The following is a 25,100-nucleotide window of genomic DNA, read 5'->3' as shown; positions in this document are numbered from 1 at the left end:
CCTTCCCTTCCCTCGATGATCGTAAGGACGTGGCCGGCGCCGTTATTGACCCATTCAAAGTTGAGCTTTCGGAACTTGCACATTGAGGATGGAGAGCTAATCCCAAGTCCCATCTGTTGGTTCCCTGTGCAATTCCGCTAGTTCTGGTCAGTCACGGAGTAGCAACTACGAATTGTACGATCATCTCATGCTCATGCTCATGCTCATGCTCGAGATGAAATCTTGGGTCCAAATGGACCCCAATGCACAATGTGTAACTTTTTTCTAATGCATTAGGAAGGTTAAACAGGTAAAAAATAAGATCACGAAAAGCCACTAATTTTTTTTTTAAGTTTAGAAAACTGAAGCTTTAAGTCAATGTTGTTTGTTAGAAGCACGTATTGAGAAAAAATCACACAGCCCTCCATGTTCAACGTTCCGTTAGGGACGAGCTCGATTCAAAAGAGTGACAAATTTAATATGTTGCCAGGCTATTTTAGAAAAATCTCTCTGTATTCCGGATCACAGAATAAAGCACTGTCGAGTTAATATTGCTATTTTACACTGAAATGATGATACCGAAAATAGCATTATGTAAACACTGTTTCAGATTGACATCAATAAACGAAAGCTTTAACCCTTTATAAGGCAGACGAATCTAAACAATAAATTAACAAAAACAACAATAGGATGCAATGTTGACATGGTATTAAACTCAAATGTATGTTTGTTATACATTAAACAGTTCAGAAACATTGAAAAATTGGTGGCAATATAGTTGCCACAGCCCGTCAAGCGGGACAACATTGGTGGCAATATAGTTGCCACTGCCCGGCAAGCGGGAAAACAGGCAACAACAAAAATAAATAAAAGATTTTTAAAAATTAGGTTTTACGTGAATCCGGTCAAATCAAGGTACGTTACACTTTTTGGTGAAGAGTTCTAGTCGGAAAACGCATTATAAGTGAAACAATTTTTTTTGCGCTTTTGTTCCCTTGGAAAAAAAAACAATTTCGTCAAAAATCCAAAAACCAAATATACAGAATGGCAAAGCTTTTTTCACGCTAATTACGTAATAATCTAACACAGGAGATTCAAAATAATTAATACCAACTGGAAAAAATATATCTTTGTCGTTTTTTTAACGAATTTTAAGTGAAAATCCTTCTTCCACTCGGAACTTACGATATGTTCGTAAAAAAAACTGTTCTCAAAATGACATTTCGATTTTTTCATGGCTCAAATTCACCTGGGGTGTTACTAGGAAGCAAATAAAGCCACTACATGGGAAATAATAAGTAGAGCTCTTGTTAATAAATAGAAAAATATATAATTTGTTGGTGGCAATATAGTTGCCACTGCCTTATAAAGGGTTGAAATTGGGATTCATAATTCAACGGAATAAGCTCGATTTTTGAAAGCCTCTTCCAACCTTTTTATGTTTCAGTAATTCAGGGTTACTGCTCCGGTTTTTTTATCTAATAGTATCAGTATTCATCTCATTAGAGTAATTTCATTTGTTTCTTGTTTTCGTGATTATTTTCTCAGCGTAAAGAGATAAATGTGTTACAGTGAAATGGAAAATAGAACACTTTTTTCATTTTACTAAAAAATTGCATTCTCCACGGATGTTCATTTAAATGCTTGAATAATTGCCCCTTGGTCGTGCAAAAGTTCCCCAATGTGCGACAGCGACGTATAGCACGCGAGAGCTCACTCTGATTAATATTCAACTCCGAGTCTATGGAAAAGTGATTCCTTTCTGTGTGCATCTATTCTCTTCGGCTTATTGCCCCTTTGGCAAGAATTCCTAGCGGCAGGCATCTCACATCCGAGTAGATGTCGTCTGTGAGTTGTAATACTATGTTCAGACTACGGAATGATAGCATGTTATTCAAATTTTTGACAAGTAAAATCTCATCAAGTTAGTCGATTAGCATGTTACAAACCCATAGTCTGAACATGGTTTAAGTATTCAGCGGAGTTACCGTCGTCGCGCTACACCATGTTCGGGAGCGTTTTGTGATTTTTCGCTCACATATTTTCCACGACGACACAGTCCATATATGCAGAATTGGAAAACAGGATTAGAAAGCTCTGATCTCACTGTAATCCTGAGCATATGTTTCTGTTCTGATGCAATGGCTCGTTTGCACGCTTCTTTGATTTTTTGTTTGCTCTATGAATTGAGATAAAATATCAGCCCTATGCAATGTGTCGCCCTAGGGGCTAATCTTGTCTTGGATGGCATAAACAAAAATGAATGCAGATTCTAACTTGCCATCTTTTGTTATTGAGGGATAATTTTATAACTTTTTTCCTCGTTTCCGTATATCATTATATCTTCTTCATAGCGACTCAGCTCGATCAAATTTGATGCTCCGTCTCCCACTTTAGTGATGGTGAAACCCCAATCGAAAAAAGATACTACACCCATTGAAGTGACTTCCTTTGTTGTGGGTGTGAGTGTGATTCGAATGTGCGAAAATGTTGATAACCATTGGCTGCACAAACGGCCACTTCGCGTGATGATTATGGCATTTTTAACTCTGATGATCCGCCTGCCGTTCCAAGTCGAGCTATAGGCCTCAATAAACACGTCAACAAAGTTTTTCCTTTTTCGGTTGAACCTTCGTAATTCTATACAAAGGCTAGTAACTTTGTTGAAATTTGTTTTCCCTTATACTGGGCGAAGGGTTTTCGCATTATTATGCATCCCATGAAGCGGTGTGTTCGTTGAAAAAACACGAACTCCTTGGAAGCATATTACCTTTCTGTGAATCACTTAATCCTCCACCCGCGAATGCATGTTTCCCAGAAATAATACAACGATTGATTTTGACAAGCTCACAGCATGCCGTATTGGTACTAAACTGCACCTCTGGGGTCGATGTATTAGCCGCATTTACCCAGTGCGTCCTACTGTTAGTGGGAAATCCGTTTTTCCGATCAACCACGACTTGTTCTGCGGTTATTGGCATCATTACGAACATTCAGTGAAATGTATCCCGCTGAGCAACACCCAGCTTCTAGCGGAAGAAATTACTGTGTCACAAATCGGTGCGGAAAATGGATAAGTAATGGTTGCGTTGGTGCAGCGTTGGTTCCCCGTGGTTAGGAAATTTCTTTGTTTCACATAAGATCCCAACTGGGAATCGGAGTCAACGCTTTTTTTCACTGTTCGATGAACCCTTCCGCTGAAAGCTTTATTAGCCAATGACATCATTTAAGCATTTGTGCGTAGGTTTGAAGTTAGTTGTTACCTCATATATGTAGAAAGTAATTGGACCTAGTAACCATCATCATTCCATCATTATGCATTGATAACAACATCTCATTACCGTCGTCGGGGGTGACAATGGGACAAATGGGGGTGAGAATGGGTCACTGTTTCAACTACTTAGAATACTTATAGAATGGATTGAATGTATCTGAGGACAAGAAGACTAAAATATAAGACACCTTTTTGAACGATTTTGTTCTACGACCTCCAGGCTGCCGGTGAGAGCGATGACTCATTCTCACCCCCAGACCCATTGTCACCCCCGATGGCGGTACCTTTAATAAAAAAAACAACTTAATTCACCTAAAAGTGATACTACCTTTCTCGCATTTAACCAAAACAACCTTTTTGGATCGGAACACTATTTTCTTCATAACTTTTAAACGCAATGGCCTATCATTATGAATGAATTACTAAAGATTACTGTATGAAAACACACTTCAACATAACTTCTGGTTAAAATCCTATTTTTTTCGAATTAGCTTTATCATGTTGTGTTTGTTTGATATTTCATTAGCTTCTCTCATTGAGACGAACTACCTAAGGTCCAAGCGGAAGGGATAATTTTATCAAAGCATGGTGAAGAACATAATCAACAGTTATTGCAAGCGAGCGACATGCTCATAGCACTAACATAGCATACATTACGGTGTATTTCGTAGATTGGACACTAGTGATACTCATGTTTTTCTTTTGAAGTCCTTATTCAGATTGCTATCAGAAATGGTGGATGTGGTCTTTGATTTCATTTTTTTTCATTTGGATGTCAAACGGTTATAACTTTAGGATCAACCCAAGCAGCACACTTGTCATAAAAGAGTTATTGTGACTTAAATATGACCAAATCCAGTCACATATTAGTTGCTCCAAGCAAAAAGATTTGAATTGTGCTACTCGGGAACGTTTTGACATGCTGGACAATACATATAACAGTAATGTTTCAAATTAACCCTTTTTTGCCATACTTGTACAACAAAATTGTGCCGAAAAGGGCCAATTTAAGTATTCGATCTTAGTATAGTATGTACTATCACAGAGTCTTGAACCTACTCCTCCAATACAATTTCGGACGTCGACAATTTCGACAATCTTAAAGTCTATAATTTCACTTGAAAGGCGCGTTTTGCCTTTCTCGTATACAAAGTATACGTAAAGGCTATACGTTCGCTCCAAAAACGAACTTTTTATAGGAGCCCCGGAGACCCATGCCCATAGTTTATTTTTTTTGTGATTTAGGTGATGTCTGTGTGTATGTGTCCCAAGTAGCACACGCAACATCTTCCTAAAAGCACCTTGTTTCTATTCAGTTTCATTAGGCATTGGAAAAACATCAAAACACGATAAAGTTGCTTCAGGATGTCAAAAACGTTCGAATTGTGATCATTTAAATTGCAATGCAGTACGTATTTGACATTTGGAAACAAACAACCGAATAATACTGCACTTCATGCTGCAAACACGAAACAAAATCATTAAGCTGCATATTTTTTACCATGTAACTTCAAGGCGTCTTTCAACATTTAATTGTTTGTTTAAATTAAGTTGCAGATAAGTTGAGTGTGTCTTCATGTTGAAGTTAGCATCGTTCAACGTTATGACAACACACATTTTTTTCCTGTGATGGTGCAATCAAGTAACAGGAAACCCGAGTACAAAACTTCATAATCGTATGGTTTTTATTATGAGTCAACATGCAGTCCCTTCGAAGTGTTGAATGGTGCTGTGGTAGAGTAAAGGACTATCAATCACAAGATCCATAAATCAAATCCAGTTTTATATTTTTATTTCATTTTTTTCCGCTGTAGTATTTTGCAACATTTTTGCAATTTTATTGCAATCGAAGGATGTTTCCGTAGGCTCCACCTCTTGCGCTTTTTAGATTGCAAGAGAGTTATATTTGATGGTACATACGCAAAGATTGTTTCTTTCCGAATAGTTGCAACACAGTGAAATGTTCAGTAGTGAAACAATGTGTGCTGCTTGGGGTGTATGTGAGTGCGCAGAATAATCTCACTCATTTTTTAAGCACTTATCCCTAACCGTAATCCTTGCAACAAAATGCATTCGACGCGGAATCCTGTCCCATTGTTTCGTATTGAAAATTGGTCCAATCGGACTATGGACTTCGGAGTTATGGCCAAATTATATTTTTTAACAAGAAAAATTCTTACTCATTTTTTAGGCACTTATCCATAACCGATTTGCTTGCAACAAGTTGCATTCGACACGGAATACTGTCACATTGTTTCGTATTGAATAGTCGAATCGGACTATGGGCTCAAAAGTGATGGTCAAAATACTATTTTTATAACACGAGAAAGGCTCCATCACCGCTAGGTGGATTAATCTGGGTTTTTATATGTGACACTGCGTCCCATAGTATTGTATATTAATCGACTCAGCTAGACGAATTAAGCAAATGTTTGTCTGTTAGTGTGTATGTGCGTGCCAACCAGCGGATGGCAGATTTTGTTACAATTCTGTATAAGAGCATACCAAATTCTGGATAGAAACAAGTCATATTCATAACCGCTTCACTTAAAAAAAAATCGTCTGTAACCATTAGTGCATGAGTTCGTGGGAAGTTATCAAGCCGGCTTCATTGACGGCCGCTCGACAACGGACCAGATCTTTATTTTACGGCAAATCCTTCAAAAATGCCGTAAATACCAGGTCCCAACGCACCATCTGTTCATTGATTTCAAGACGGCATCCGACAGTATAGACCGCGTAGAGCTATGGAAAATTATGAACAAGAACAGCTTCCCTGGGAAGCTTACCAGACTGATCAAGGCATCGATGAATGGTGTGCAAAACTGTGTGAAGATTTCGGGCGAACACTCCAGTTCGCTCGAATTGCGCCGGGGATGGACATTCGTGCCTGTTGTTCAACATTGCCCTAGAAGGTGTTACGCGGAGAGCCGGGAGTAACAGCCAGGGTACGATTTTCAACAGATCCAGTCAGTTTATTTGTTTCGCGTATGACATTGACATTGTCATTGCAAAGGTGGCACATCTGTACACCCGCCTGAAACATAAAGCAACAAAAGTTTTAACTGGTGGACTACAGACTAAGTACATGCTGGTGGGCGGAACCGAAGCTGGGAAGCAGCGTTACGATAGACGGGAATACCTTCGAGGTGGTCGAGGAATTCGTCTACTTTGGATCCTTGCTAGCGGCTGATAACAATGTTAGTCGTGAAATACGAAGGCGCATCATCTGTAGAAGTCGGGTCTACTACGAGCTCCAGAAGAAACTGTGGTAAAAAAGATTCACCACTGCACCAAATGTGTCATGTACAGGACGCTTTTAGCGGGCAGCAGGGACTATGTCCAAGGGCTTGACGATCCCTCCCCAGGCCATCTGCGAGTTGTGGGGCTTGCCTAGGATGTGGTGGGGTTTGACAGTGGGCCCTTTTAAATTCCTATAAGTAGGCCTCACCAAAGCGACCGTGTGCCGCTCAAAGCGCACAAGCCCAAGTCCTGGTGTTAGGTGGGACGCTAAACAGCCCTGACACGACGGCCCTCCGACGAGACAGGAGGTTTGCGCAGCCCCAATAAGCCGCCTGGAAAACCAATAATTACGAACAATATAAGAGATAATGCGACTCGATATAATCGGCAAAGACCTAGGAATAAAGGATCACGATTGGAAGCTTGGAACATGGAACTTCAAGTCGCTAGGTTTTGCAGGTTGCGACAGGATGATCTATGATGAATTACATCCCCGCAACTTCGACGTCGTGGCGCTGCAGGAGATTTGCTGAACAGGACAGAAAGTGTGGAAAAGCGGGCATTGAGCGGCTACCTTCTACCAAAGCTGTGGCACCACTAACGAGCTGGGAACCGGCTTCATAGTGCTGGGTAAGATGCGCCAACGCGTGATTGGGTGGCAACCATTGAACGCAAGGATGTGCAAGCTGAGGATTAAAGGCCGTTTCTTCAACTATAGCATCATCAACGTGCACTGCTCACACGAAGGGAGACCCGACGACGAGAAAGAAGCGTTTTACGCACAGCTGGAGCAGACATACGATGGATGCCCACTGCTGGACGACAAAATCATCATCGTTGACATGAACTCACAGGTAGGAAGGGAGGAAATGTATAGACCGGTCATCGGACCGGATAGTCTGCACACCGTATCGAATGACAACGGCCACCGATGCATAAACTTAGCAGCCCCCCGCGGAATGGTAGTCCGAAGCACCTTCTTTCCCCGCAAAAATATCCACAAGGCCACATGGAGATCACCTAACCAAGAAACGGCAAACCAAATCGACCACGTTCTAATCGACGGTAAATTCTTCTCCGACATCACGAACGTCCGCACTTACCGCAGTGCGAATATTGAATCCGACCATTACCTCGTTGCAGTATGCCTGCGCTCAAAACTCTCGACGGTGTACAACACGCGTCGAAGTCGGATGCTGCGGCTTAACATTGGGCGGCTACAAGACGGTAGACTAGCCCAAAAATACGCGCAGCAGCTGGAAGTGGCACTCCCAACGGAAGGGCAGCTAGGCGAAACCGTGAAGAGACGGAGCAACTGTACCGCGCTAATAACACACGAAAGTTCTATGAGAAGTTGAACCGTTCACGTAAGGGCCACGTGCCACAGCCTGATATGTGTAAGGACATAAACGGGAACCTTCTTACGAACGATCGTGAAGTGATCCAAAGGTGGCGGCAGCACTACGAAGAGCACCTGAATGGCGATGTGGCAGACGAAGATGGCGGTATGGTGATGGACCTGGGGGAACGCGCCAAGGACATAATTCTATCGGCTACGGATCTTCAGGAAATCCAGGAGGAGACCGCCCGGCTGAAAAACATCAAAGCCCCTGGGGTTGACCAACTACCAGAAGAGCTATTTAAACACGGTGGTGAGGCACTGGCTAGAGCGCTGCACTGGGTCATTACCAAGATTTGGGAGGAGGAAGTTTTGCCGCAGGAGTGGATGGAAGGTGTCATGTGTCCCATCTACAAAAAGGGCGATAAGCTGGATTGTAGCAACTACCGCGCAATCACATTGCTGAACCTACAAGATACTCTCCCAAATTTTATGCCGTCGACTAGCACCAATTACAAGGGAGTTCGTGGGGCAGTACCAGGCGGGTTTTATGGGCGAACGCTCCACCACGGACCAGGTGTTCGCCATTCGCCAAGTACTGCAGAAATGCCGAATACAACGTGCCCACACATCATCTATTCATCGAGTTCAAAGCCGCATATGATGCAATCGATCGGGACCAGCTATGGCAGCTAATGCATCGACATGAAACATGGACAGTGCTTGAGGAGGACTTGCAAACACTCGGAGTATTCGAGAGAATCATCTTTGGAGGTGTGCAAGAAGACGGTGTGTGGTGGCGAAGAATGAACCACGAGCTCGCTCAGCTCTACGGCGAACCCACTATCCCGAAGGTAGCTAAAGCCGGAAGGGCACGATGGGCAAGGCATTTTGCAAGAATGCCGGACAGCAACCCTGCAAAGATGGTGTTCGCTTCCGATCCGGAAGATACAAGATGGCGTGGAGCACAGCAAGTGAGGTGGGCAGCCCAGGTGCAAAACGCCTTGGCGAGCGTGGGACTCATTCGAGGATAGAGAGATGCGGCCTCGAACCGTGTATTGTGGCGTCAAATTGTTGATTCATTTATTATTTATTTGTGTTGGCCGAAGTGTTGATTCAGTGTTATCTGTTTAAATGTAAACTAAATAAATTAATAATAACAAAATCTATTCACCTTGCGGTTTAGGATCATTTGGCAGAAAGGGCTGAAATCCATTTGACCGAATAGTTGAATTTGTTTTCCTTATTAAGTGTGCGAAGTGAGGAATGGGAAGTGCAAAGTGAGAAATGATAAATGAGCAATGAAAAGTGAGAATTGAGAAGTTAGTAGTTGGAATAAGCTGTTTGAAGTAAAAGTGAGAAATAAGAAATTGCAATACCCTAGTAACATTTTGGTTTTATATTGGTTTTATAGCACTCTTGTAGAGTAAATTATGGTCTTCAAGAGCGTTATAAAACTTAAAATGTTACTTGGTTAGAATACTGATGTATGTAAAGTTAGAAATCAATAGAAGAATGACTCATCATTCTTCACTTTTTACTTCTGGCTAATTGATTTCACCCGTAATTCTTCACGTTCACACTACTCTCATGTCATTCTTATTTTTTCTCACTTTCTATTTTTTAATTCGCACTTCTCTCTTCTCATTTCCTCACTTCTCATTATTCACCACTCATTCCCAGGGTAGAAATATTTCACAGTCAATGCAGTGAAAAACATGGATCTCAGTATAATCTGCAGTCGCCTTCATCGCCGCCGTGGTGAGTGCGACTGGGTGCAGCCGAAAAATCACTTCCAACACCGACAGTTCAATTTCGCATTCAGCCACTCACAAGTCGCTCTGAAAGGCTGCTCAGTTCGCGCCGTACCGTATGACTGTGAGTGGCCCATTTAAACGCGTGGTGATTTTTTTCAATTTGGTGGGTGAATGTGTACATTTTGCTGTGGTAAATTTCATCTTCGCGGCGCAGTGGGTGATGTGAGTTCTGTTGTTTACTTTTCTGCCTCTCCGGGAATGTGAGGCTGATTTCAAAGCAGGAAGAAAATAAAAACATGATATAAAAAAACATCACCTTCATCCAGTGCTGCCGAAAATTTACAACCCTGCTCATTCCCCATTACTTTCTCCTTATTTCTCCTTAATTCTAATATTTCTAATCAATTCTCACCTTTCTTATTTCTCACTTCTCACAATTCAATTCTCACTTCTTTTTCTAACTTACACTCCTCATTTCTCAAATTTCACGTCTCACTTTTTTCATCTTTATCAACGAGACTTCCAGCCCAAGTATTCACAATTCTTACTACACACCTCTCATTTCTTACTTTGCACTACTCACAATCTAAGGAAAAAAATACACTATTCGGCCAAATGGCCAAACATCCCACCTAACAGGGCTATTGATATTTTTTTATATGAGTTTTAATTAAATTCTAAATATATAAAAAACGGCTACTCTAAGAAAAGTAGTTAGTACGAGCATTTCGATTGTTTGCCGAATCATTTTCTGGTTTTGAAAACTATTGTTGAATAATATCAATTGTTTTTTTTTTTTTTCAAAAATCCATTGAAAGGTGCTCTTAGGCGAATTTTTGTCCATGTTGCCACTACCCCTAAAACATCCGCCTTTGCATTTTTTTTTTTTTTTTTTTTTTTAACTAATTTTATTTGCTAATTATCTAATACATGCATTCATCTCTTAGACTAGGTGTTCCGTGTTTTCTTAACACTATCATCCTTATTTGCTATGTTACTTTTAGTTATTATTAATACATTTCAATTGCCTCTGGCAGTTAGAATTTTTCCTCTGGTTGAATTGAACCATGTAGGAATTACAATGTTTTCAACTTAAACTAAACTTAACCTATTTTATACTAAGGGTACAAGGAGTTAATCGTTGCAATAGAAGATTGCAACGATTTTTGTCTAAAATTGGAAATTATTTTGTTGGACATTTGTTGCAATGTCTCAATATTAGAAATTCTATGAAGTTCATTGGTACTATACCACGGAGGTAACTTCAGAATCATTTTCAAAATTTTATTTTGAATCCTCTGGAGTGCCTTCTTTCTGGTATTGCAGCAACTAGTCCATATTGGCACAGCATACAACATGGCAGGTCTAAAAATTTGTTTGTAAATCAAAAGTTTGTTCTTAAGACAAAGTTTTGATTTTCTGTTTATAAGTGGATATAGACACTTAATATATTTGTTACATTTGGCTTGAAGGCCTTCAATGTGATTTTTAAAAGTTAATTTTTGATCTAGCAGAAGTCCTAAATATTTAGCTTCGCTAGACCAATTAATTGGAACCCCATTCATAGTGACAATATGTCTGCTAGAAGGTTTCAAATAAGAAGCTCTCGGCTTATGTGGGAAAATTATAAGCTGAGTTTTGGAAGCATTCAGGGAAATTTTCCATTTTTGCAAGTAAGTGGAGAAAATATCCAAACTTTTTTGCAATCTACTACAAATGACACGAAGGCTTCGCCCTTTGGCTGAAAGGCCCGTGTCATCTGCAAACAAAGATTTTTGACACCCTGGTGGTAAATTAGGTAAGTCAGAAGTAAAAATGTTATACAATATAGGCCCCAGTATGCTGCCTTGGGGGACACCCTTACAGGTAATCTATCAGATTTAGAATTCTGATAGTTTACCTGCAGTGAGCGATCTGATAAATAATTTTGGATCAGTTTAATAATGTACAGAGGAAAATTAAAATTCATCAATTTTACAATCAAACCTTCATGCCAAACACTGTCAAATGCTTTCTCTATATCAAGAAGAGCAACTCCAGTCGAATATCCTTCAGATTTGTTGAGCCGAATTAAGTTCGTAACTCTTAATAACTGATGGGTGGTTGAATGCCCATGGCGAAAACCAAATTGCTCATCAGCAAAAATAGAATTGTCATTAATATGAACCATCATTCTATTTAAAATAATCTTTTCAAACAGTTTGCTTATTGAAGAAAGCAAACTGATTGGACGATAACTAGAAGCCTCAGCTGGATTTTTGTCCGGCTTCAAAATTGGAACAACTTTGGCGTTTTTCCATTTATCTGGGAAGTATGCCAATTGAAAACATTTGTTAAATAAATTAACCAAAAAGGATAAAGAGCTCTCAGGAAGTTTTTTGATAAGTATGTAGAAAATACCATCATCATCACCCGGGGCTTTCATATTTTTAAATTTTCTAGTAATAGATCTCACTTCATCCAAATTAGTTCCCAACGAAGGGTCAAAAACATTCTCTTGATTGAGAATGTCTTCGAAGCTCCGTGTAACCTGATCCTCAATTGGACTAGTGAGACCTAGACTAAAATTATGGGCACTCTCGAACTGCTGAGCAAGTTTTTGAGCCTTTTCGCCATTTGTTAATAAAATTTTATTTCCCTCTTTAAGCGCTGGAATTGGCTTTTGAGGTTTTTAAGAATTTTGTTAATTTCCAAAAGGGTTTCGAACTGGGATCCAACTTCGAGACATTATTCTCAAAGTTGGTATTTCTCAGAATAGCGAAACGTTTTTAATTTCATTTTGCAAATCTCGCCAAATAACTTTCAACGCGGGATCGCGAGTTCTTTGGTATTGCCTTCTTCTCACATTTTTAAGACGGATCAGTAGCTGAAGATCGTCGTCAATAATAATGGAGTTGAATTTAATTTCACATTTAGGAATTGCAATGCCTCTGGCTTCGACAATTAAATTTGTCAAAGATACGAGAGCATTATCAATATCACTTTTGGTATCGAGAGGAATATCAACATCAAAAATCCTATCGATATACGTTTTATATAAATCCTAATCAGCTCTATGATAATTAAAAGTAGAGCTGATTGGATTATAAATGGCTTCTTGTGAGATTTCAAATGTCACAGGAAGATGATCAGAGTCAAAGTCAGCATGAGTTACCAATTGGCCACACAGCTGATTTGAATCCGTTAAAACTAAATCAATTGTAGAAGGATTTCGACTGGAAGAAAAACAAGTAGGGCCATTGGGATATTGAATAGTATAATATCCCGCAGAACAATCTTCAAATAAAATTTTACCATTGGAATTGCTTTGAGCATTATTCCATGAACGGTGTTTGGCATTGAAGTCACCAATTACGAAGAATTTTGATTTGTTGCGAGTCAGAATTTGAAGATCAGCTTTCAACAAATTCTTTTGCTGCCCATTGCATTGAGAAGGCAAGTAGGCTGCAATGAAGGAAAATTGTCCAAAATTTGTTTCAACAGAAACTCCCAAGGTTTCAAAAACTTTGGTTTCAAACGAAGAAAATAATTTATGTTTGATACGTCTATGAATGACAATGGCGACCCCACCACAGGCGCTGTCAAGACGATCATTTCTGTAGATAAAATAATTTGGTTTTTTTTTAATGGAGAGTCCTGGTTTTAAATACGTTTCAGTTATAATGGCAATATGCACATTATGAACTGAAAAGAAGTTGAATAATTCATCTTCCTTACCCTTTAGAGAGCGGGCATTCCAATTTAGAACTTTCACACAATTATTTGGATCCATTGAAACGGAGTCCGATAACAATTTTTTGTGTGTACTTTATACCAACCTGAACAGCTCCAGGAATGGTATTTGCTTTGAACATTGCATCAATCATGTGATGCAATTGTTCAGTTAAAAATTCAAAATCGGAAGCAATCATGTTACCTGAATCGGCAACATGACCGTTATTTTCCGTTGGGACATGGGTATAAACCTCATTTTGAGAAGAGAAATTTGGTCTACCAGCAGCGATGTTTGCATACGTAGGTACATTGGATAAATTGAATTTACTGAAGTGCTTGCTACCCGTTGACGAGCGGCAAAATTTGTTTGTGAATTGTGGTGGGTATGAATTGCTCGACCGGTAACCGGTTTCGAAATTTGAGCGTTTGAAAATTTCTACCCGTCGAATCTGGGATCCGATTGGAATTTCCCGTCATCAATTTTGCACGGGAACTCAAAACTTTTGCGTGAAGGGCATTCCCAGAAATTGGATTTATGATTGCCCCCACAATTTGCACATTTAAATTTATTGGAATCTTCTCTCACAGGACATGCGTCCTTGGCGTGAGAGGTTCCACCACAAATCATGCATTTAGCATCCTTGTGACAATGTTTGGTTCCATGACACCACTTTTGGCACTTACGGCACTGGGTGGGGATTTGGAAATTTCCCCCAGGCCTGCGGAAATGTTCCCATGTAACACGGACATGGGACATAATACAGGCCTTTTCCAAACTTTTCATTTTATTTAGTTCACTTTTGTTAAAATGAACTAAATAAAATTCTTGAGAAATGCCCCTCTGGGAAGTACCAGAGTGGGATTTCTTTTTGGACTGGTGAAAATCCAAGTAATTGAGAAATTTCAATTTTAATCTCATCCAGTGATTTGTCATCACTAGGGAGACCTTTCAAGACGACTTTGAACAATCGCTCAGTTTTGTCGTCGTATGTGAAGAATTTATGGCGCTTCTCAGTTAAATACTGAAGAAGACGTTTGCGATCGTCAAAGGATCCCGGCAAAACGCGGCAGTCACCCTTCCTAGCAATCTGAAATGAAACCTTGATCCCCTGAAGGTTACTCAAAATCTCATTCCTAAAGCCAGAAAACTCGGCAACAGATACCACAATCGGCGGAATCCTTTGCTTTTTCGCATGAATCGAATCACCTGGGCTAGATTCGATTTGCTCAATATCATCATTAATCAAATCGAACTGATTGCTCAGTTCGATAGGAGAAAAATTATTTCCGACATTAGAGTTTGAAGGAATATCTGAATTCTCCAGCTTCCTTCTATTTTTTCCGCGCTTTGGCAGGACGGTCTTGAAACCTTGTTTCTTAGAAGGAAGTGGAGAATTCAAAGACTCCCAATACTCATTGCTGAGCGTGGAGACGTGACCTTCTAAGAGGTTTTTTTTTCCAGAACGGTGTCCCTGCAGGATTACCACCGCTTGTCGGAATTTTACTTCCGCAAACGGGTCCAACGTAAAACGAAGGCACGGGTCCTTGCAAAGATCGTAACGGGATCAGTGGGTACAAATTGCGCTGAGAAGCACTGTTGAAATTAAAATAGCTTCGGGTAGTATTAAAAACTTCCTTCCGCAAAGAGAGAAAGAACCGCACAGCACGAAAGCACGATGCGGTCTGCCCGCCTTTGCATTCCTATCATTCTTTCTGAGGCCCTTTTTCTCTATAACGAATGGTTTGGGAAATATGTAAATTGAAATAAGTGAATGCAAATCAATATGATAGGTCTCATTTTTGTGTAGTGTGTGCACTTATCAATCTTAAACACTTTTCATGTAGATGAACTTATACGATTTGCTATTATGCACCATATTATCAAAATTCAGAATATTCTTCGGGTTAGAATTGATAATAACAAAAATTATCTAATGGAAACAATGAGAGAACAGCCAGACCCAAGAACTATGACCCAAAACGAAACTTCAAAGTAGAATAACTTTTACCTGATAATCCAATCGTTCTGAAATTTCTTGACTTTTAATATTTTGTGGAAATGAAGCATCTGACATGAAAAAACTATTTTAAGGTGCAACAGGAACGACCCCACAAAAAAAGTTACGAATAAGATGTTAGGGTCATATTGACCCAGAAATGTAAATGCTTATAAAACAGTCAAATTATAACCGAATTACAAAGTTTATATACCGTTCGAAATATAAACTCATCAATTGTGTGGCTATGTGGTGGTATGCTGGTTCTGGAGACAATGGCCACCGGGAAACGACTTCCACGGGGACCTTGTCGGTCATATAAGGGGAGCATAGAAATCGCTCCATATATGCCTTTCGATCGCTAATTCTTCATAGATTCTCTTAAAACGGTAATGTATGGTCCATGAGAGGGCTTCCGACGAAAGTGGCCACTCCTGGTACATGCAAGGTGCCCCCGGGGAACCCGCAGGAGGGGACATTTCCGTTTCAGCACCAAAATATGCCGTGCGGCGGCTCTTTCGTCATGATTTTCCACAAAATAGATGATTATGCGCTTGAAATCGATAATTGACCACATTGGCCACTCTTGGAGCCTATGAGGTGCCCCCGGGGAACCTGCAGGAGGGGACATTTCCGTTTCAGCACCAAAATATGCCGTGCGGCGGCTCTTTCGTCATGATTTTCCACAAAATAGATGATTATGCCCTTGAAATCGATAATTGACAACATTAGCAACTCTTGGAGCCTATGAGGTGCCCTCGGGGAACCCGTCGAAGAGGACATTTCCGTTTTATCACCAAAATATGCCGTGCGGCGGCTCTTTTGTCATGATTTTCCACCAAACAGATGGTTATGCGCTTGAAATCGATGAGTGACCACATTGGCCTTGGAGCCTATGAGGTGCCCTCGGGGAACCCGTAAAAGAGGACATTTCCGTTTTATCACCAAAATATGCCGTGTGGCGGCTCTTTTGTCATGATTTTCCACCAAACAGATGGTTATGCGCTTGAAATCGATGAGTGATCACATTGGCCTTGGAGCCTATGAGGTGCCCTCGGGGAACCCGTAAAAGAGGACATTTCCGTTTTATCACCAAAATATGCCGTGCGGCGGCTCTTTTGTCATGATTTTCCACCAAACAGATGGTTATGCGCTTGCAATCGATGAGTGACCACATTGGCCATTCTTGGAGCCTATGAGGTGCCCACGGGGAACTCGTAGAAGAGGACATTTCCGTTTTATCACCAAAATATGTCGTGCGGCGGCTCTTTTGTCATGATTTTCCACCAAACAGTTGGTTATGCACTTGAAATCGATGAGTGACCACATTGGCCACTCTTGGAGCCTATGAGGTGCCCACGGGGAACTCGTAAGAGAGGACATTTCCGTTTTATCACCAAAAAATGCCGTGCGGCGGCTCTTTTGTCATGATTTTCCGCAAAACAGATGGTTATGCGCTTGAAATCCATGAGTGACCACATTGGAGCCTATGAGGTGCCCTCGGGGATCCCGTAAAAGAGGATATTTCCGTTTCAGCACCAAATTATGCCGTGCGGCGGCTCTTTTGTCATGATTTTCCACAAAACAGATGGTTATACGCTTGAAATCCATGAGTGACCACATTGGCCACTCTTGGAGCCTATGAGGTGCCCTCGGGGATTCCGTAAAAGAGGATATTTCCGTTTCAGCACCAAATAATGCCGCGCGGCGGCTCTTTTGTCATGATTTTCCACCAAACAGATGGTTATGCGCTTGAAATCGATAATTGACCACATTGGCCACTATTGGAGCCTATGAGGTGCCCTCGGGGAACCCGTAAAATAGGACATTTCCGTTTTAGCACCAAAATATGCCATGCGGCGGCTGCTTCGTCATGATTTTTCACAAAATAGATGATTATGCGCTAGAAATCGATAATTGACAACATTGGCCAGTCTTGGAGCCTATGAGGTGCCCTCGGAGAACCCGTAAGTGAGGACATTTCCGTTTTATCACCAAAACATGCCGTGCGGCGGCTCTTTTGTCATGATTTTCCACAAAACAGACGGTTATGTGCTTGAAATCGATAAGTGACCACATTGGCCACTCTTGGAGCCTATGAGGTGCCTTCGGGGAACCCGTAAATGAGGCCATTTCTGTTTTAGCACCAAAATATGCCGTGCGGCGGCTCTTTTGTCATGATTTTCCACCAAACAGATGGTTATGCGCTCGAAATCGATAAGTGACCACATTGGCCACTCTTGGAACTTATGAGGGGCCCCCGGGGAATCCGTAAAAGGAGATATTTCCGTTTGAACACTAAAATATGCCGTGCGGCGGCTCTTTCGTCATGATTTTCAGCTGAAAATATGGTCATGCGCTCGAAATCGATAAGTAACCACATTGGCAACTCTTGGAAACTATGAGGGGCCCCGAAGAACCCGTAGGAGGAGACAGCTCCATTTCTACTTCAAAATATGCCGTGCGGCGGCTCTTTCGTCATGGTTTTCAATACTCCATAGGTTTCAAAATAAAAAATGCTGTCACTTATTTATTTCGGTAAAAAAAAAACGGAAATGCCACCTTCTACGGGTTCCCCGAGGGCATCTCATTGGTTCCAAAAGTGGCTAATGTGGTCATTCGTCGATTTCAGGCGCATAATCATCTGTTTGGTAGAAAATCATGACAAAAGAGCTGTCGCACGGCATATTTTGGTGTTAAAACACATATTTCACATTCTACGGGTTTCCCGAGGGCACCTCATAGGCTCCAAGAGTGGCCAATGTGGTCACTTAACGATTTCGAGCGCATAATCATCTATTTTGGGAAAAATCATGACGAAAAAGCCACTGCACGGCATATTTTAGTGGTAAACGGAAATGTCCCCTTTAACGGGGTCCCCGAGGGCACCTCATAGGTTCCAAGAATGGTCAACGTGGTCACTTATCGATTTCCAGCGAATAACCAACTCTTTGATGGAAAAATACACTGAAAGAGCCGCCGCACGGCATACTTCAGTGTTAAAACGGAAATGTCTCATTCTGCGGATTCCCTGGGGACCCCTCATAGGTTGTAAGCGTGGTCAATGTGGTCACTTATCGATTTCAAGCGCATAATCATTTATTTTGTCACTTGTCATAAGACGAGTTAATACAATCCCATTGAATTCCACCACTTAATTGTATCTTGACAGATACGTATTTCGACCTCAACAGTAAGGCCGTCTTCAGTGTCTCGTACTTGACTTAAGTCGAGTCAAGTACGAGACACTGAAGACGTCCTTACTGTTGAGGTCGAAATACGTATCTGTCAAGATACAATTAAGTGGTGGAATTCAATGGGATTGTATTAACTCGTCTTATGACAAGTGAAGACATTCCACTAAAAAGCTCAAAATAATTTTCTTATCATTTATTTTGTGGAAAATCATGACGAAAGAGCCGCCGCACGGCATATTTTGGTTCTAAACCGGAAATTTCCCCTTTTACGTGTTCCCCGAGGGCATCTCATAGGCTCCAAGAGTGGCCAATGTGGTCAATTATCGATTTCGAGCGCATAATCATCTATTTTGTGGAAAATCATGACGAAAGACCCGCCGCATGGCATAGTTTTCAGTAAAAACAGAAATGTTCCTTTCCACGGGTTCCCCAAGGGCACCTAATAAGTTCCAAGAGTGGCCAATTCGGTCACTTATCGATTTCGAGCGAATAACCATCTCTTTGGTAGGGAAACACACCGAAAAAGTCGCCACACGGCATATTTCGGTGTTAAAACGGAAATACTCCTTTCTACGGGTTCCCTAGGGGCCCCTGATAGGTTCCAAGAGTGGCCAATGTGGTCACTTATCGATTTCAAGCGCATGATCATCTATTTTGTGGAAAATCATGACGAAAGAGCCGCCGCACGACATATTTTGGTGTTAAAACGGAAACGTCCCCTTTTACGTGTTCCCCAAGGGCACCTTATAGGCTCCAAGAGTGGCCAATGTGGTCAACTATCGATATCGAGCGCATTACAGTCAAACCTCCATGAGTCGATGTTCTATGACTCGATATCGACTCATGGAAGCAAATTTTGCTGTGTTGAAAAATATTTTCTGGGTTATTGTGATGGTCCCTTCAAACAGCTTCCCAGGGATTTTCTATTCCACATCTCGATATTTCCATGAGTCGATGGTCCCTTCAATATCGACTCATGGAGGTTTGACTGTATCATCTATTTTGTGGAAAATCCTGACGTAAGAGCCACCGCACGGCATATTTTGATGCTAAAACGGAAATGCCCCTTTCTACGGGCTCTCCAAAGGCACCTTATAGGTTCCAAGAGTGACCAATGTGGTCACTTTTCGATTTCGAGCTGAATAACCATCTCTTTGATGGGAAAATACACTGAAATAGCCGCCGCACGGCATATTTTGGTGCTTAAACGGAAATGCCCCCTCCTGCGGGTTCCCCGGAGGCACCTTTCATGTACCAGGAGTGGCCGATGTGGTCACTTATCGATTTCAAGCACATAACCATCTGCTTAGTGGAAAATCATGACGAAAGAGCCACATGGCATATTTTGGAGATAAAACGGAAATGTTGCTTTCTACGGGTTCCCCGAGGGCACCTCATAGGCTCCAAGAGTGGCCAATGTGGTCACTCATCGATTTCAAGCGCATAACAATCTGTTTGGTGGAAAATTATGACAAAAGAGCCGCCGCACGGCATATTTTGGTGATAAAACGGAAATGTCCTCTTTTACGGGTTCCCCGAGGGCACCTCATAGGCTCCAAGAGTGGCCAATGTGGTCACTCATCGATTTCAAGCGCATAACCATCTGTTTGGTGGAAAATCATGACAAAAGAGCCGCCGCACGGCATATTTTGGTGATAAAACGGAAATGTCCTCTTTTACGGGTTCCCCGAGGGCACCTCATAGGCTCCAAGAGTGGCCAATGTGGTCAATTATCGATTTCAAGCGCATAATCATCTATTTTGTGGAAAATCATGACGAAAGAGCCGCCGCACGGCATATTTTGGTGCTGAAAAGGAAATGTCCCCTTCTGCGGGTTCCCCGGGGGCACCTTGCATGTACCAGGAGCGGCCACTTTCGTCGGAGCCCTCTCATGGACTATACATTACCGTTTCAAGAGAATCTATGAAGAATTAGCGATTGAAAGACATATGTGGAGCGATTTTTATGCTCCCCTTATATGACCGACAAGGTCCCCGTGGAAGTCGTTTCCCGGTGGCCATTGTCTCCAGAACCAGCATATCACCACATAGCCACAAAATTGATGAGTTTATCTTTCGAACGGTATATAAACTTTGTAATTCGGTTATAATTTGACTGTTTTATAAGCATTTACATTTCTGGGTCAATATTCCCCCTTAGCATATCGTGTTGCCACTACGTAAATATTTATATGCAACAATCCCAATGAAAATCTCTGCTTTTTTGGATTTCATCCACCAATCTATAATGGACACTTCTAGGCAAAAACTGCAATGCTTCCCAACACAATGGACCCTCGGATTGATGCAGTTGAAGTCATTCTGGTTCGTCACTTAGCCCCCCATATGCATTGTCGTTGTAGAAGCAACAAAGGCAAGCGATGGAATGAACGTTTCATATATTGAACCACTCACTACTGCCTGCCAAATGTGTTCATATTGAACTAGTAACAATCCTTTTGAAAGGATTCACCATATGGGTATCAACCATAGTGTTGAGTAGAACGGAACAATGCTAACCAATATCTTCAATACATACATGCTTGCACATAACAACGATACCGGATATTCGACGATGGTGTTCTTACTTTTCGTGCATTGCATTAATGCATGTCAATCACATATAGTGGTTCAAATTCATGCACAAGGTCATTTGAAAAAATGTTTGCCATTAGACATATACAAAAAAATTGTTGTATACTAATGTTGAAATGTTTAATCCTAAAATCAACTCAAATAGTACATTTGACTTTAGCTATTTCCTTACTACATCAATCATATATGCTTCCTTTTATCTCCTTTTGTAGATCATGATGCATTAGCATCTGGGAATAGAAATCTGACTAAGTGCTGCACAGAGAATGACTTTCCAATACAATTACGCTCACTGTTCATATCGAAGGATCACCAATATCAATCATTATCTTCAAATTGCAATCAGCAATATGACACAATGCAGCTCACGCTGTGATGCAAAACACACCCCACAGGTAAAATTTTCCATCAACTTCGTAAGATTTGATCGATCTCATTGCATTGTTTGATCTTGGCAATATCCTCTTCTCGAGCACACTCCGACCGAAACCACAAAGAAGAATAGTTTCAACGTGCCATGATGATTGCACAAAGTCAAATTGCACCTTTTGTGAAAGCTCTGTCGCTGTATCATATCAGACTACTGCACGGTGCAGCGGGTCTAGCATTTGCATCTCCGTAGGCGAAGGTATTCACCCGAAACCCGCCGCAGTGGGGTTATTCCCTTCCCCGTTTCACTCCAAATAAAACGAAAGAACCCAACCAAGTGGATAAAACAAAAGCCAATATAGCGTTCCTCTTTCTCTTCTATGATATCTGGAAATCTAGATGCAGTTAGAGGATTGCACTTTTCCTTTCTGTTGCTGCCGATACAAAGACCGGTGTGGTGCATTTTTTACTCAAGCCTGGACACGGTGAACGGGTATACGACTGCGATGATGATAGAGCGATAATGTTGCTGTCGTTTGAGATGCTTTTATATGGTAAATAGGTATATCACAGACCTACTATTGTTAGGATTTGAATGCAGAAATTTGTTACTGTTTAACAAGAACACTGGGTTTTGTACCTCAAAAAAATTTAATCTGTTCTTTGATCCATTGGTTTTTATAAACTTGCATTGACTAAGATCCTGCAGAGTTATTTTTAGATTTTCAATTAAACAACACTCAGTGGTGTATAACAATTACAAATTAAATCTTTCACATATTGTGCATATGCACATTCCGCATTGTAATCAATGTCCAAGTTGGGTGGCCTATACCCGGAGTGTAGGCATTTAACATTAAGTGAATACCAAATAGTTATCATCTATCAATATTCATTATTTTCTGCAATAAAGAATAGAATGTGGCATTTTCTTAGTACATCTGATGATCAATGCTTACATTATAAACAATGCAACAAATAATCCAAAATAAACTGTTCAGTGCAACGGCAAGATTTTTTCACTTTATCAGGAAGGTAACGCAAACCCAATTCAAATATTAAATCAACGAAGCATACATTTTCATATTCCATAAAATATACAAAATGCCTATTTTTCGTTGTTGTTCACCTACATTTTATTTCGACAGTTTCACCTTCCAAAGTTGATTTTACAAAATGGTATTGTAATATCGCTGAATCAATGACGATAGCTCATACATAACTAACTGCAGTAAAAATGTGTATATATTCTTACCAATGGTTCAAGTTGTATGTAGGTTAGACTGAATGTCTCAAATCCCATCCAAACCCATTCAAAAACACAAATTTCAAAATTTGTTAGGTCATACGCCAATCCTCCACTTCATTGGTCATCTGCAAATTCATGCATTATTGGTGATGGCATCGAAAGTTCTCAATTTGCAATCAGTTCATCTGAAATTCTTAGTTGAGCACCGGCAATATACCATAAGTAAAAAGCTTGTGAATATGTACCAAGAACACGAAAATTGCCACAATGTTAAACGCAAGGATCAAATATTCACACACGTATCTCCTTGTATGCCCTTGCTACGAATTGTATGCTAAATGATATGTGGCATACAGATACCACTGCCCGACTGACTTGTTTGCGAACTGCTGTTGCTTTTCTTGCCAGACAGAGAAACGTAGACGTAGAGTTATGCAATCTAAGCATATGCAATATGCATAGAAAAACAAACAATAGGCCAATGGAAAATACAGCTGGATGGTATCGAAAACACTGGAAGGGTAAATCTTTGCTAAATGGTGTTTATGTTTCGAATAATTTCGTAATGGGGAAGAAGTTTGATCTGTTTTAGAAAGCGAAGATTAAAACCCACTTGTTGAAATAGTTTCTAGTCCTTGAGTAGTCTAGTCAAATTAACGAGTGATACACATCTCCGAAGGTAACAAGACACCTGAACTTTCTCAGAAATCTGTGAATCGATTAAAGTATGCATATTGAATTTATCTAATTACAAATCTAATCACCCCTAAACACGCCCGCAGCCCCCATTGCATCAGGTGAATAATTTTAATTGGATCCGATTTTGCATAAAAATGGAGTAATCGATGATATTCAGTCTCATAAATTCGCAACCTTCGTTCATCCATAAACAAGCATAATTGTTCGTGTCTTGTCACTGAATCTATTTCGTTGGGTGGCACACGATTTTCATCCATCATTAAAATCTTATGGGCGCCGGCATCAGTTCTCACCTCCAGGCCTATACATCCGGTTTAATCGGGGCGGGTAAACATTTCGGCGTTATCTACCTTATTAAACCGAGCGTTCCACTCTGCTGTTATAGGCTTCTGTTCTGCGAATAATAGTCATTAACTTCATTATGGATGCATTTATGACCGCATTGTAACAACCGGATAATGGGTTTTGCAACGATCGATCATCGTTATCTGCTGGGTTCGTATTCCCATTCTACTGCTTTAGTGGTTCAAGCAAGCAGCACTATTATCATCACACAAGTTATAACGGTTATTACAGATGTTGCGACTGGCCTCTCCATGGTGGGCAAAGAAATCGAATGCGTACATGAAAAAAATATAGTTATGGTTTCGGATTGCTTGTGCATATCTGGTGTCGGAGCATAGCGAAAACAAGGATTGATGTATGTTTTCTACATTTCCTACTGACACTCACTTGACGGTCTTATTTCAATTTTCATCGCTTTAAAACCATTACAATCCACGAATAAATTTAAAAAAAGTTACCTCACCGTAAAATTATTTATCAATCATGGGAGTCTGCATTTTACCTTTCGATCAAAGAATCCGAAGATTGTAAGCTGGATTCTTGGTCCGATTTAGAATATTCTCGGGTGGGAAACGTTTTCGACTCCCTGTGCATTTGTACTTACCACACAAGAGACGTAGTCATGCAATTAGCGGGTAGGCAAAGCTTTCAATTACTGACTGTGAAAAATATAGTAGAACATTGGAAGGGTGGTGGAAGGGAAAATCGAAAAACCCGGGAACTGTGCACGACCGGGAATAATGCAGGAAATAATTTAATCATCCGAGAAATTCAATTACCGATCAAGTCTTCAAAACTCAGTATCATAGTTATGATTCTAATTGTTTGTAATATTTTGATCAACTGTAATTTTAAAAATATATGTCTGGCTTAGAATGACTTTTTTATCTACTATAACATATTAAAAGCATGTTATCTACACACAATATCAAAGTGAAGCCTTTAGCTTGAGACTGGTTTACAAAGCAATTTCTTTTCCAGTGAATTAATCTTCATATAACTGAATGAATCTTTGTTTGCAAAAACCGATACATATTTCATACTCAAAATGTGTTCTTTAATTAATAACTACAGAACTTTCAACAAGTTTTAACGTCACTAAAGCTCCCTTGAGGAATGGAGAGCCAAAATATCCATCGTGGCGCATGATGACATTAAAAGCAGTCATTCGTCATATTGATATTAGCGAACATAAATTTCCGAGAACATGCATTTTGGCATTCCACGCAACATATTTATGCACCATATCCTAACATGCCTTCAGCAATCCGAACAAATTAAATAAATTTTATATTTCACGAACCACTTCATGTGAACGACTCTCGAACAACTCGATAACAATTT

The 25,100-nt window shown here is 40.5% G+C and overlaps 1 protein-coding gene across 7 annotated transcripts in view; it reads left to right on the top strand.

Annotated features, from left to right (window-relative positions):
• LOC134213115 (polypeptide N-acetylgalactosaminyltransferase 5) overlaps positions 1 to 25,100 on the top strand; it is a 261,161-nt gene that overhangs the window by 65,406 nt on the left and 170,655 nt on the right. The gene's annotated exons all lie outside the window — the stretch shown is intronic.

Source organism: Armigeres subalbatus, chromosome 2 (assembly GCF_024139115.2).
Source record: "Armigeres subalbatus isolate Guangzhou_Male chromosome 2, GZ_Asu_2, whole genome shotgun sequence".
Lineage (NCBI taxonomy): Eukaryota > Metazoa > Arthropoda > Insecta > Diptera > Culicidae > Armigeres > Armigeres subalbatus.
The sequence above is the reverse complement of the archived record's forward strand: the minus strand, read 5'-3'. Positions and strand labels throughout refer to the sequence as shown.